We start from the raw sequence: 13,844 nt of genomic DNA, 5'->3' as shown, positions 1-13,844 counted from the left end.
ATATATATATATATATATATATATATATATATATATATATATATATATATATATATATATATATATATATATATATATATATATATATATATATATATATATATATACAGAGAGACTTGTTTCCTTCCCCATGTATATATATATATAGGCATCAAAGAGACATATTTGACATAAATTTGATGTACATTTGATGTATGACATTTATTTGATGTATGACATTATTGGTTATCATTTTATATTATATGTTTGGTCATGTATGACCTTAAATTAGATATGTCCATGTATGACATTAAATTAGATATTTGCATGTATGAAATTAAATTCAATTGGTAGAGAGTTTCCATTATGTCTACAAACTAGTAGATGTTATTTTTTGCTTTATTAGTATTTCTCAAAAACTGCAAAGAAGTTGTTTCTAGTGAATAGTTGTAAACAATTGTGATCATCAACTTCATGCACTCATGGCTTTGGCTGCGAACACTTGTAAATTTGGCTATAAGCATCCATGGCTTTGGCTATGTGCACTAGTGGCTTTGGCTATGAGCATTTATGGCTTTGGTTGTAGACACAATATAGCCTTGGCTGTAGGTTGTCTTTCTTGCTACATGTCAAAGTTACCTTCAAGAATATCATTAGTCTAAGATCATTACAATTAAAATACTATGAAATAATACCTTGGAAATAATAGTCTTTAACGCATTACTTTATTTGTTAAAACATCATGCAGTATCTACTATAGTGCTTCTACTCAAATATGTTTTCAAAAATACTTAGTATGGCAAAGAAATGTCTATGGAAAGCTTGTCAAATAGGAATTCTTACAAGAATTAACACCATGTTCACAAGAGCATTACAAGTTCTCGTAATGCTATTTCACATATCGTAATCATATTCAATTTTGAATGGCCATTTGTGTTACAAGCATAAAATTTCTTTAAGGTCTTTTAATTCTAGGCATGAATTTTATTCTAAAGCTTTTCTATGACAACCCACTCAATGCATATATTGTTGTTCCACATTATGCTGATTTGACTTTCATTGGTTGATTTGGGTCTAGACATGACGTTATTCACTACCTTTTTTATATATTATTTTTTTGGAGTGAGGTTCTAGCCTGAATGAATGTATTAATCATCGAAGTTGTGAACCTTGGTCAAGATCCTTACAAATATATTTTCAAATTGGACCTCAAATAGTTTTCTCAGTCACCCCCTGTACACAGATACTGAAATTGTAGTTAATTACAAAATTAATAGTGAATTAACACAAGTTTAATTGAGAAGTATTATGTACCTCAATAAGCTAGATTATTATTGACCGGGAAGCTTTATCTTAGAGCAGTTGGTTTCCTAAATCTTTAGTGCAATGACACTCTTATGGAATGTGGAATTATGTATGCTAGCTAAGGAACGTTCTTTAAAAGGCAGAGGAAATTCAAGACTCACATGTTTCTAATCAATATAAATGTTTAAATCGCTTCTCTAATTTTTTCTATTTACGATCTTCTTAAAACTTAACTTTCTAAATGCATTGATGGGGAAATAAAGATCTTCTAGGAACTAAAGGCTAATCATGTTTAATACTTACAATTATTTATTTTTATCTAATAATTTAAAATAGATTGTACAAGTGTTTTCAAAGAGCAACACTTGTCACTAACATCATAAGAAGGAATATCCAAGGAGAATTATGACTGATCGCCCACCACCAAATTCAAGAGAAAAAAAAAATCCACTACTAAAGAGATAGTAACAACGATCATCCCTAGTCTCTCCCTTATCACAAAATGATTACCATCAAAATTTGCATTTCCAATTGTTTCATGTGCATTGAAGTAATAGTAACATTTTCACTCTCTTATCTAATGTCTCCCATTTCTAAAACTCCTGGGGAAGGGCAAGGCCATCTTCTCAGTACTTCAAAATACGAGTTCCATTTTTTCCCATATTGATAATCATTGACTTAAAGTATAGTCAAAGTATTGACGACCCATAGGAACTCAACCTTTGAACATCCCATCTGTAAATGACCTCATAAAGAAATTTCAATAAACCCACATGAAATAGTGAAACAAAAGTTGCATACTTGTGAAGATGATAACACTGCAGGTGATCAATATGTCTCAAATCTATATTGAGTTCTTTTACTATGCATATAAATGGTTTGTTATATAAAAGACTTATATCCACTAGATAAATAATCATTTTCTTACTATGCTATCCTTATCCTTGGCTAATCTTTGGTCTTTGCAACACAGTCTTGTAGGAACTAGAATCTCATCCATATCTCGCATGAGCACCAAGATATGCCCCGTCAAAGATTGCAGCCCTGTGGGTTTTAGTGACCCTTAGGGACATTCTGGTTCAGTGTGCCTGAGAATGTTCAAGCACTGAAGGGGACAAGACAAGGTTGGGGATAGGGTTTACCCAGCCACCTGGAGCTAATGGAGTAGACAGTTTGATCCCATGACGAAAGATGAGAGAGATTTAGCAGTTGGCAACTTTGTACTAGCCAACACTACAAGTTTCAACATCACCCGAGATGGCATTGTAGAATGAAAATAGAATACGATCCTCAAAAAGTGAGAGACATTATTGTAGGTCTCTACAACATGGTCTTGTAGGAATTGGACTCTCATTCATATCTTGCATGAGCTCCGAGATATGCCCCGTCAAAGATTGCAGCCCTGTGGCATTTAGTGACCCTTAGGGACATTCTGGTTCAGCATGCCTGAGAATTTTTGAGCACTGATGGGGAAAAGACAAGGTTGGTGATAGGGTTTACCTAGCCACCCAGAGCTAATGGAGTAGATAGTTTGATCCCATGATGAAAGATGAGAGAGATTTGGTAGTTGGCAAGTTTGTACTAGCCAACACTGCAAGTTTCAACATCACCCAAGATGGCGTTGTAGAATGAAAACAAAATGTGATCTCCAAAAAGTGAGAGAGGTTATTGTAGGTCTCTGCAACATGGTCCTGTAGGAACTAGAATCTCATCCATATCTCGTACGAGCTCCGAGATATGCCCTATCAAAGATTGCAGCCCTGTGGGATTTAGTGACCCTTAGGGACATTCTGGTTCAGAATGCCTGAGAATATTTTAGCACTAAAGGGGACAAGATGAGGTTGGCGATAGGGTTTACATGGCCACCTAGAGCTAATGGAGTAGATAGTTTGATCCCACAATGAAAGATGAGAGAGATTTGGCAGTTTGCAACTTTGTACTGGCCAACACTGCAGGTTTCAACATCACCCGAGATGACATTGTAGAATGAAAAAGGAATGCGATCTCCAAAAATTGAGAGAGATTATTGTAGGTCTCTACAACAAGGTCCTGTAGGAACTAGAATTTCATCCATATCTTGCATGAGTTCCGAGATATGCCCTATCAAAGATTGCAGCCCTATGGGATTTAGTGACCCTTAGGGACATTCTGGTTCAGCGTCCCTAAGAACGTTCAAGCACTGAAGGGGACAAGATGAGGTTGGGGATAGGGTTTACTAGCTAATGGAGCAGATAGTTTGATCTCACGACGAAAGATGAGAGACATTTGGCAGTTGGCAACTTTGTACTGACCAACACTGCAAGTTTCAACATCACCCAAGATGGCATTGTAGAATGAAAATAGAATGCGATCTCCAAAAATTGAGAGAGGTTATTGTAGTTCTCTACAACATGGTCCTGTAGGAATTGGAATGTCATTCATATCTCACACGAGCTCCGAGATATGCCCCATCAAAGATTGCAGCCCTTTGGGATTTAGTGACCCTTAGGGACATTTCGGTTTTTCTTGCCTGAGAACGTTCAAGCACTGAAAGGGACAAGAAGAGGTTGGGAATAGGGTTTACCTAGCCACTTGGAGCTAATGGAGTAGATAGTTTGATCCCACGACGAAAGATGAGAGAGATTTGACAGTTGGCAACTTTGTACTGGTCAACACTGCAAGTTTCAACATCACCCGAGATGGCATTGCAGAATCAAAATGGAATGTGATATCCAAAAAGAGAGAGAGGTTATTGTAGGTCTCTTCAACATGGTCCTATAGGAACTAGAATCTCATCCATATCTCACACGAGCTTCGAGATATGCCCCGCCAAAGATTGCAACCCTGTGGCATTTAGTGACCCTTACGGACATTCCAGTTTAGCATGCCTGAGAATGTTTGAGCACTGAAGGGGAAAAGATGAGGTTAGGGATAGGGTTTACCTGGCCACCTGGAGCTAATGGAGCAGACAGTTTGATCCCATGACGAAAGATGAGAGAGCTTGCCAACACTGCAAGTTTCAACATCACCCGAGATGGCCTTGTAGAATGAAAATGGAATGCGATCTCTAAAAAGTGAGAGAGGTTATTGTAGGTATCTGCAACATGGTCCTATAGGAACTAGAATCTCATCCACATCTTGCATGAGCTCCAAGATATGTGCCACCAAAGATTGCAGCCATGTGGCATTTAGTGACCCTTAGGGACATTTTGGTTTAGCATGCCTGAGAACGGTTGAGCACTGAAGGGGAAAAGATGAGGTTGGTGATAGGGTTTACTTGGCCACCCAGAGCTAATGGAGTAGACAGTTTTATCCCATGATGAAATATGAGAGAGATTTGGCAGTTGACAACTTTGTACTGGCCAACACTACAAGTTTCAACATCACCCGAGATAGCATTCTAGAATGAAAATGGAATGCGATCTCCAAAAAGTGAGAGAGGTTATTGTAGGTCTTTACAACATGGTCCTGTAGGAATTGGAATCTCATCCATATCTCACGCGAGCTCTGATATATGTCTGGCCAAAGATTGCAGCCCTGTGGCATTTAGTGACCCTTTGGGACATTCCAGTTCAGCGTGCCTGAGAATGTTCGAGCACTGAAGGGGACAAGCTGAGGTTGGGGATAGGGTTCACCCAGCCACCTAGAGCTAATGGAGTAGACAGTTTGATCCCACAATGAAAGATGAGAGAGATTTGGCAGTTGGCAACTTTGTACTGGCCAACACTGCAAGTTTCAACATCACCTGAGATGACGTTGTAGAATGAAAATGGAATGTGATCTTGAAAAAGTGAGAGAGGTTATTGTAGTTCTTTGCAACACGATCTTGTAGGAACTAGAACCTCATCCATATCTTGCACGAGCTCTGAGATATGCTCTGCCAAAGATATTTGAATTCACAGTGTTTAATGAGAATATAGTTCAGGCTTGGTTACTTTTCTATGTTAAGTTTGGCTTTCAATTTTGGTTTCCCTAGTTATCTATGTGAAATTTCCACTTTCATAAGTAACATGGATGCAATAATACTAAATTAAGTATAGGTCCATGGTTCTAGATGCTTCACATAGCTTCTCTTCAACTATGGATCTTGTAAACATTGTACCATGACTATTGGTGTTGTGAGAATATACAAAGCATATATATTGTTTGACCAAATGTCTAAAATGAACATGAACTATATGGAAGAAGAGAAGAAATGTTGCAAAGTCTTTGAAATTTTTCTTCAAGAAATGTAAGGAGCCATGGGTGATTCATCCAAATTATTTGGTAAAATAAGAGGAGGAATGAATCAACCTTGATGATAGAGGTAAATGCTGAATAATATTTATTTAATCACATTGTTTGAAAAATATTTAATGACCTTTAAATACAATTGAAAGAAATGGAATTGATCTCCCTTACTCATGTAGATGAATAAAATTGGAATTTAAAAAAGAGAGGGACATCCACCATAAAACCATGCAATCATGCACTTCTTGATGGGAGTATCATAAGTTCATTGTTAGATGGATATGCCAAATGTGGAAAAATTAAAAGGAAAATATGTTGATTGATTGAATACAAGCATCAAACCAATGTGATAACAAAAAATCAAAGTTGATTCCATAAGGTCTAACAATATCATATAATTCATTTATAAATAATTTGAAACATCATAAGCATATGTCTAATAATGTCATACATGAAATATATGTAAAAAAATGACATACATAGAAAAAATTATACAAAACATATGCCCAATAATGCCATATAGGTGTAAAATGTACATCATTAGATATATACTCTTTCCAACTAGGGGAACAAAATAAATCCCTAATTGTCTTTAATTGCCAACAAGTGGGAGATGACCATTGTATATAACGAGGTCTTCCTAACATGCTCACTAGTCCATTAGTAGAGAATCTTCTGTAACTCGACATGTTACAATCAAAATTATATATGAATAAATAACTATTTTATATAAAAAAAATAAAATATATTTACACATTAAACTTAATATTTTCTTACAGCTAGCTGATAATTTCTCTGTATATACACCTCAGGGATACACTGATGGTCAGGAATAATAAGACCCTACAAAAACTATCAAAGTTACCACTCGATTGTGCCTATGAATTTTATATTGAATTTTAGTACTAATGAAATTTTAATGTAAACTCTTTCATACCTTAGTCATTGGCTTAGAACTAGTGAGTGCAATAAGGACTCATTGATCAATACAATGATGAAGATGTAAAGGTATCTCTGATGTCAATAGCTGAAAATGATAATACATGAGACTCAAATGCAAATATGAAGAATACACATTTTCTTTTGTCTCCATATCAAATAAAATATTTTGGTACCTGTGTGAATGTAGTATGACATCCTTCATTTTATAGTGTTGATCCCAAAGCTACAACACTTATTATTTATTACACATGTATGTAAATCTATTAAGCATCAAATTCAACACCTTTGTCTACAAAATAATGTACTATATCTTAGAGAAATAAATTCATTTCCTTACTAATTAAATTATATTGATATAATTACTAAGTTACTTATTATATTGATATAGTTTACTTATAATTCCTTTCGATTTACAACTAATTGAAATGATTTCCCCAACTTTCCATCTAGTCACTAGAAAATTGGATTTGTTGTCTCTTTCTCTTAAAGAACCGGATCTACTAGTTCCTTTGGTCTAGAAGCCTTCCATTGAGATTAGGGTTTTGAAAGGTTCAAGGGTTGAGAAACTTTTTATAGAATATCTTGAAGAAGGAGAGGTCATGTATAATGGTTTTGAGGAAGGCTAGAGTTCCATCCAGATGGTGTTGAAAAATGGCCAAGCGGAGGAGGAGGTAGAAGAATAAATAGAATAAATGCATGAGAAGGAGGGTCATGGGGGAAATGGATTCAAACCCACAACCAAGCTTTTATACCATTATACAAATTACAAATTACAAGACTATGCCTTTCATGATAGTCTCATTTTCATATTGGCAAATGAAGAATGACTTTTGGAACAAACATAATAAATACTTCAAAATAAAAATGAAGCCAATGTATTGTATTGTAAGCTCGAATGGTAAAGACCAAGCCTAAAAATTTATTAAGGTGTAGCATTTATAATTGTTAGGTTCATGTGAAGAAGTCATCGTTCATATTCTCATTGTTATGTAATTTGATGATAAGAAGAATACAATGATATAGAGGTTGACAGTGACTTAAACTTTACAAAATGAAATAAATGAGAATTTTACATTGAGGGGGGAGTAATATTCAATGTTTCATTCTCATTGTTTGAAAAACTCTTAGATAAAGAGGGAGTAGATAGATGATATGGTTTAGTCTTCTTTTGAGAATCTTAGTCATATTGGTTCAGAAGGATTCATGATACAACTACTATACTTAGCATGACCAATTGATGATAAAAACCTTAGTATTGATGCTACAAACCTTAGTATTGACATAATTTAACTCTGCAATTCCAGGCATAAGATGATTATCATACAATGGTACTTGAACAAAGAAAACTAATAAATATTAAGGATGTGAATTGATAATACTATTTTGTAGATGATTTTGGCAACTCACCCTTTATCACTTGTGCGTCAACTTTATTAGCCCTCTTCTTTGATGACCTACAAATGAAGAATTAGCATAATAAAAAATCTAAAATAAGATTAAAAAAATGGGTCCTATTAAAGAATCTAATATAAATTCAAATAATGTATCTATATTCTAAACAAATCAAAACTAAATCTCATCACTTACACATCATAACAATACGGTCCACCTTAGTCATGTGATAGTCTTGGGGAAGAGGTTGTAACATTGTATTTGGATCCAATTGATCACTTTTTCTCTCTCTCTCTCTCCCAATTCAATGTAATGAGCCAACTGGATCTGCTCGACATTTTAATGTCTCAAGTATTGCCTCATGTTCTAACTTGCGAACTTTCCAAAGAATCTTATTATGTGGTTTTCCACCATATTTTATCAAGTGGACATTTGATGTGACAACAAGGTTTGAATAATGAAGAATCTTCCTCTTGTAAACACCTAAATTTGATTACACTACTTTGGTAATATAATTTAGCCATCTGTAAAGGCATCATTAATTAAATTCTTATTTAATTAATCCTTTGCCATCCCTAGTTGATTAATTTAATTAATCATCTATAGTCTTAATTGATAAATCAAATAATCTATTATATATCAATTAAATCCTTTTCTCTAATCTAATTCCAAAAATCCCCATTTATTAAATAAATCTATTTGATAAATGAAATCCTCAAATTCAAAAACCCCTAACCTATCTCTAATCCTCCATTTAGCCTAATCCACCCCATCCACCCATACTAACTAAGCTTAGCCACTAACTCACCCACCCTCATTAATGTCATCCACTTGCACATCTCTAACATCCCTAATCTAATCCTAAATCCAAGCCTAATCCACCCCCTAATGTTGTCACATTCCTTAAACAAGTTTAAGACTTTCCTAATCCAAACCAAAGTCTCCCCTCAAAAAACCCAACCACTAAGTCATGAGTGCTCTTACAAAACATAAAAGACTCTTACAAGCCCACTCGTGACTCTTACACCCATCTTCCACAGTCTTCCCTCTTCCACACTCATTCCTCTTACATCCCTCTTACATACTCAACCCCACTCATCATGCCTTTAACCAACCCTTTACCCTATCCTCTCACACTCATCCTCCTTGTGACAAGTGTCACCTTCCCATTGGTGCTAAACAAGCACAATCTATGTGCTCTCCTTTGAGTGCATCCTAGCCCTCCTTAAGCCTTCATCCATCCTTGCATCTAATCCCTCCATCCCTCTACCCTTTAGCCTATAAATTGAATCCCATCCCAAGCCATTTCATCAAAAATATTTGAGCTAAAGTTACCATGCTATTTTGAGAACCAAAGCCATCAATCTTACCCTTATAATGCCAAATTGAGAGCTCACAAAGCTACCAATTTTCCATTACCCATCTCCATTGAAGCAAGCTTTTGAGCATCTTGAGCATACATCCACAGCAAAAGGACACATCTACAGAATCAAGAAAGCATGGAGTGTTTTATCTTGTGAGGTTTGCACTTCTTGTTTGCTTTCTTTGTCTAAGCATATATGTGAATTTAGTTTTTGGTTTGTGAATGTTTACTTTATTTGTTAATGTTCTTTGCATACTAAATCTTGTTCTACATTTTGGCACGTCCGGTGGGACCCCACTATGGGTCATTTAATCATCTATTTTCATCTATATGTCATTTTTCTAACCATCTAATGTTTGTTGTTGTTTGAGTGTGTTGTGAGGGTGTTTTGCTTGTTTTTGCACGTTAAAGAACGCACATAAGAAGAAGAAATACCATCTAAAAAAAAATTGCATTTTTCAACTTTTTTGGCACAGTTTTGGTCTGCAACCTATTCTGTCTGCGAAAATACGTGTCTGCGCAAATCGACATTTGCGAAAATCCGTGTCTGCGCAAATCCGCGTCTGCGCAAATCAACGTCTACGAAAATCCACGTCTGCGCAAATCAACATCTGTAAAAATCCACGTCTATGCAAATCAACATCTACAAAAATCCACGTCTGCGCAAATCGACGTCTCCACCACTGCCAATCCAAATCGTCGTTTACGAAAATCTGCATCTGCGCAAATCAGCGTCTCTGCTTGTCACCTATTTTTTGTGCCGCAAAACCTATTCTGTCATCTTTGAATACTAGCGTATCTTTATTTCTGCACTTTTAGTGGTTCCATAGGATTTAGACCATTTTAAGCATTTTTATGCGTAAAAAAAATAGCAAAAAAAGTTTAAAAAAATTTTCTCATAGTTTAGCTCTCGTTTTTGATGATTTTGGCTAAATAACTAAATTGCTTTTTTTTTGTTGTCTCATTGCAGGTTGGAGCACATATCAAACCACTAACCATGTTTCTTGCAGGTTTTCATGTTGCTAAAAAATGAACTTGAATGCTTAACCATTTGTCTTTGAATGCATGTTGCTAAAAAATGAACTTAAATGGTTAAACACATTTTCCATTGAATGAATGTTGCTCAAAACACACTCTTGAATGCCATGGATTAAAATCAACTTTCCTTGGAATGCATGCTTAAAACAATAAATCCAATCTTGAATGCCAAGGATCAATTAACCATTGCAATATCAAACACTTCATTTGGAGCTTCTAAAATTGAACAAAACAAATCTCTTTTCCACATGAAATCTAGGTAAAGTTTGATTTTTGGACATTTAAGAAACTTTGTTAAGTTAAAATACAAATTTACAAAAATTAGTTTGAGTAGTTCCTTAGACTCACCTCTTTTCTAATCACCCATCAAATATTAACCATTGGTTGCAATCTCAGCGCCATTTATGGGGATGGGTCTACTTGAAAAAGATGTTAAATGTTCCACAATCTAACTCACTCACTTGGTCTTTGAACGTTTGCTTTAACTTTATCAAAATTCTTAAATGGCCAAAACTCTAGATTAAATTGATCACACTTCAAGTTTGGGCACTAAAATTGAACAACAATTGACATGGAGAGCCTCTGGGCGCGCGCTTGAAATCGAATCTCACACACTTTTGTTTTGGGCTTAAAAAAAACTCACACTCAATCTTGAATGCCTTAAAGAAAATTAATCAATACTTGACGTGGAGGGCCTCCGGGCATGCGAGTTTGCTTTTGTTGACCCTAACTCTTCTTATTGTTTGCATTCTTCGATCGATTTACTTTTGTTGGCACTTCAAGTTGGAATTGAACATTGTCTCTTAAACATGACTGCTTGCAAATTCTAGATTAGCACACATAAGAGTCAGTTGGTAAAAGAACAAGCGTGTTTTTTAGCCCAAGGTCATCCAAGTCTTCTCTCCCCTTGTCGTCTTTCAAGGCCATCTTGGGTGCATAAGATTAGGATCCAAAACCTTGTTTCTTTTTAGGAGGCCTGCTTGGGGATTTCATCACCCCTTGGACGACCTCAACTCCAGCATTCTGGCGGAGTATAAGAATCGGGAGGTGAATCGAAAGAAACCTCTCTTGGGATCAAGATTTTGTCATTTGGGCTAAGCCTCAAGGAACTTTATACCCTTGAGAAGTGAAAGAGGAGAAGTGGGTTACCGCTCCTCTCGGCTATGTGACATCCTTTTGGTCTCATCTACGGATTTGGGCCTCACGTACCTTGCATATATCGAGGACTCCCTAGCTAAACCAACTATCAGCCTTGCAAAAAACCATCTAGGATGTTAATGTGTTTGGAGTGACTGATCGAAACATTTGTAGAACATACACACTCCTTAGTGCAAGTATCACATTCTGAGAATGACAAACTTCTATCTGGGTGTTCCTATCTATTGCTTGTTTTTATTTATTGAATGAATGTTTGCCAAACTTGGTCAATCCTAGCTTAGGGCACACTTAGCGTAGTCACTGCCTATTTTGGAAGTTGAACAAGTTGAAGCAAAACAACTGAGATTTTTCCCAAAGCCAAGCAAATTCAAGAATTTATGTCGGAACAATCCAAACCCAAACAGAAGTTTCACAAGGTCAAACTCAAGCCATCTCTAGCATACCAAGAACTTTCAGCCAAGAGAAAAGAAATAACACCAAGCCCACGAATTGCCAAACTCCACAAAGCAGAGGACAAAGCTACTGACGAAGCACTTCAAGAGGCCTGGTTAGAGCACACCATCAAATTTAGCCAACATCCAGGAGTTAGTCCTACTTATGCCTTACCAACTAGGCATGATTTCTATGATTAGACACCCTTGTTTCTCCACATCTTCTTGGATAAGCTTCACTTTAGAGTCATCTTTGTAGAAAAGCCAGCCATATTAGGTTATCCCCTTAAGCATTATTAGCTCATCCATCTTATTTAGGATCATACCATCTAGCCAGCAATTGAAAATCTGCACATCTAAGCTTTCAAAATTGTTGTCACCTTGCTAAAAGTTTGCGATTCCTAAAATCTTCCAAATCCACCAATCTCACCAAGGTTATCCCTTTGATAGAGCTTTGTCTAGGGTAATCTAGCTTTGTCACTTGTTATCCCTCATCACCTTGAGCTAAAGGTTGGGATCCGCAAGTGGTCAATCTCGTGTTCTTCCTAAAGGATCATCAGTCTATCCTTAAGTTGACACAATCACCACCAAGCTTGCACATAGGAAAGCAAACCTTTTGTGCTTTGACAATATATCTTTGAAGTTAGAATCCCCAACCCAATCCTCCTTAGGTTTTGTCATATAGCTTTTCCTCAACCTAGGAAATCATTTGCATAGAAAAGCCTTCCCCCTTTTGCATCCATCAGCATTATTGCATCTCATCCCTAGGAGCATTTTTCATGCCACCCGTCACTCGCTTAGCCAAGAAGAAAGAAACAATGGAGCCCTATCATTTGGATCGAACAGCCTCACCCCCCTTGAGCACTCAGCCATCCTTCAGCCCAGAGCAAGCTATGCCATCACCTACTGACATTGAAGCTTTGATGAACCAACCAAGAAATGCAGTATTGGTAAACGCCATTATAGACAAAAACAAAGAGACAATCATGGCTAATTTTCGAAGGGACAATGTAGGAACCTTTGACTTTGGAAGACCCCCTCCATTATCAGATCCATCTCACCCATTGTTTGGGCAGTTGCGACCACCCATAGGTTCTTATGATCCAAATTATCCTCAATATATTCCAAAAGAAGAGCCTCCAGCCAATCCATATGACCCAACAAACCCAAACATACCATCATCCACCCAAGTTGAAATCTCCATGCCGCAAGCTAACCCAGCCACCACCACTCCATCCTTGGTTCATACCTCTCTGCTCCAAACCCCCTTTACTCAAAATACCTCACCGTTCACCCCCTTCACTATTGCTGCTGCTCCCCAACCCAGCCTTCCAAATCCACCCATCTCCCAAATCAGTGCTAGCATCTTTGGCCAACCTCAGCAATATACAACAGGGATGCCACCCATGGGGCCAAGTAATCAACCTTTCATCACCCCCAGCTTGTTCACCATAGCCCAAAGTACAATCCCATCATTTCCATTAAGTCTTGGGAGCTCAATACCACCAGCCACAAATCCACAAGCTTCTACCTTCACTCCACAAAGCTATCAAAACCCACAAGCTACTGCCAATCTTCTACCAAGCTCCCAAGTGACCCCGGCTCCCACCACCACTCTACCAAGCTTCCAAATCCAGCCACAAAGCTATCAAACCCCATCAATTCCATTCCCAAGCTTTCAATTCCCACCACCTCCACCACCAACTAATCCATTACCTCCAATTACCAACTACTTTTCAATGCCACTTCTAGGAGGCAATCCACCACCCCAGCCAACCACCAATTATTTGTAGATACCATCCCAAATGGGGGAACAACCCACATATATTGGTCAAACCCCATAAGCCCTCCGATCCTTTCCCCAAGCCTCACAACCATCTTATACCTTACCTCCACAAAGAAATCCATTTATCCCATAGCCATCTTATGTTCCTCAATCCCAACCTCAAATCCCATATCAACAGCAAGCCTTGTAGCACATGCAGCAATATGCGCCACCTCCCCCTCAACAACTCGTCATCCACCAT

This window comes from Cupressus sempervirens, chromosome 11 (assembly GCF_028749045.1).
Source record: "Cupressus sempervirens isolate cs-2001-9-10 chromosome 11, ASM2874904v1, whole genome shotgun sequence".
NCBI lineage: Eukaryota > Viridiplantae > Streptophyta > Pinopsida > Cupressales > Cupressaceae > Cupressus > Cupressus sempervirens.
The sequence above is the reverse complement of the archived record's forward strand: the minus strand, read 5'-3'. Positions refer to the sequence as shown.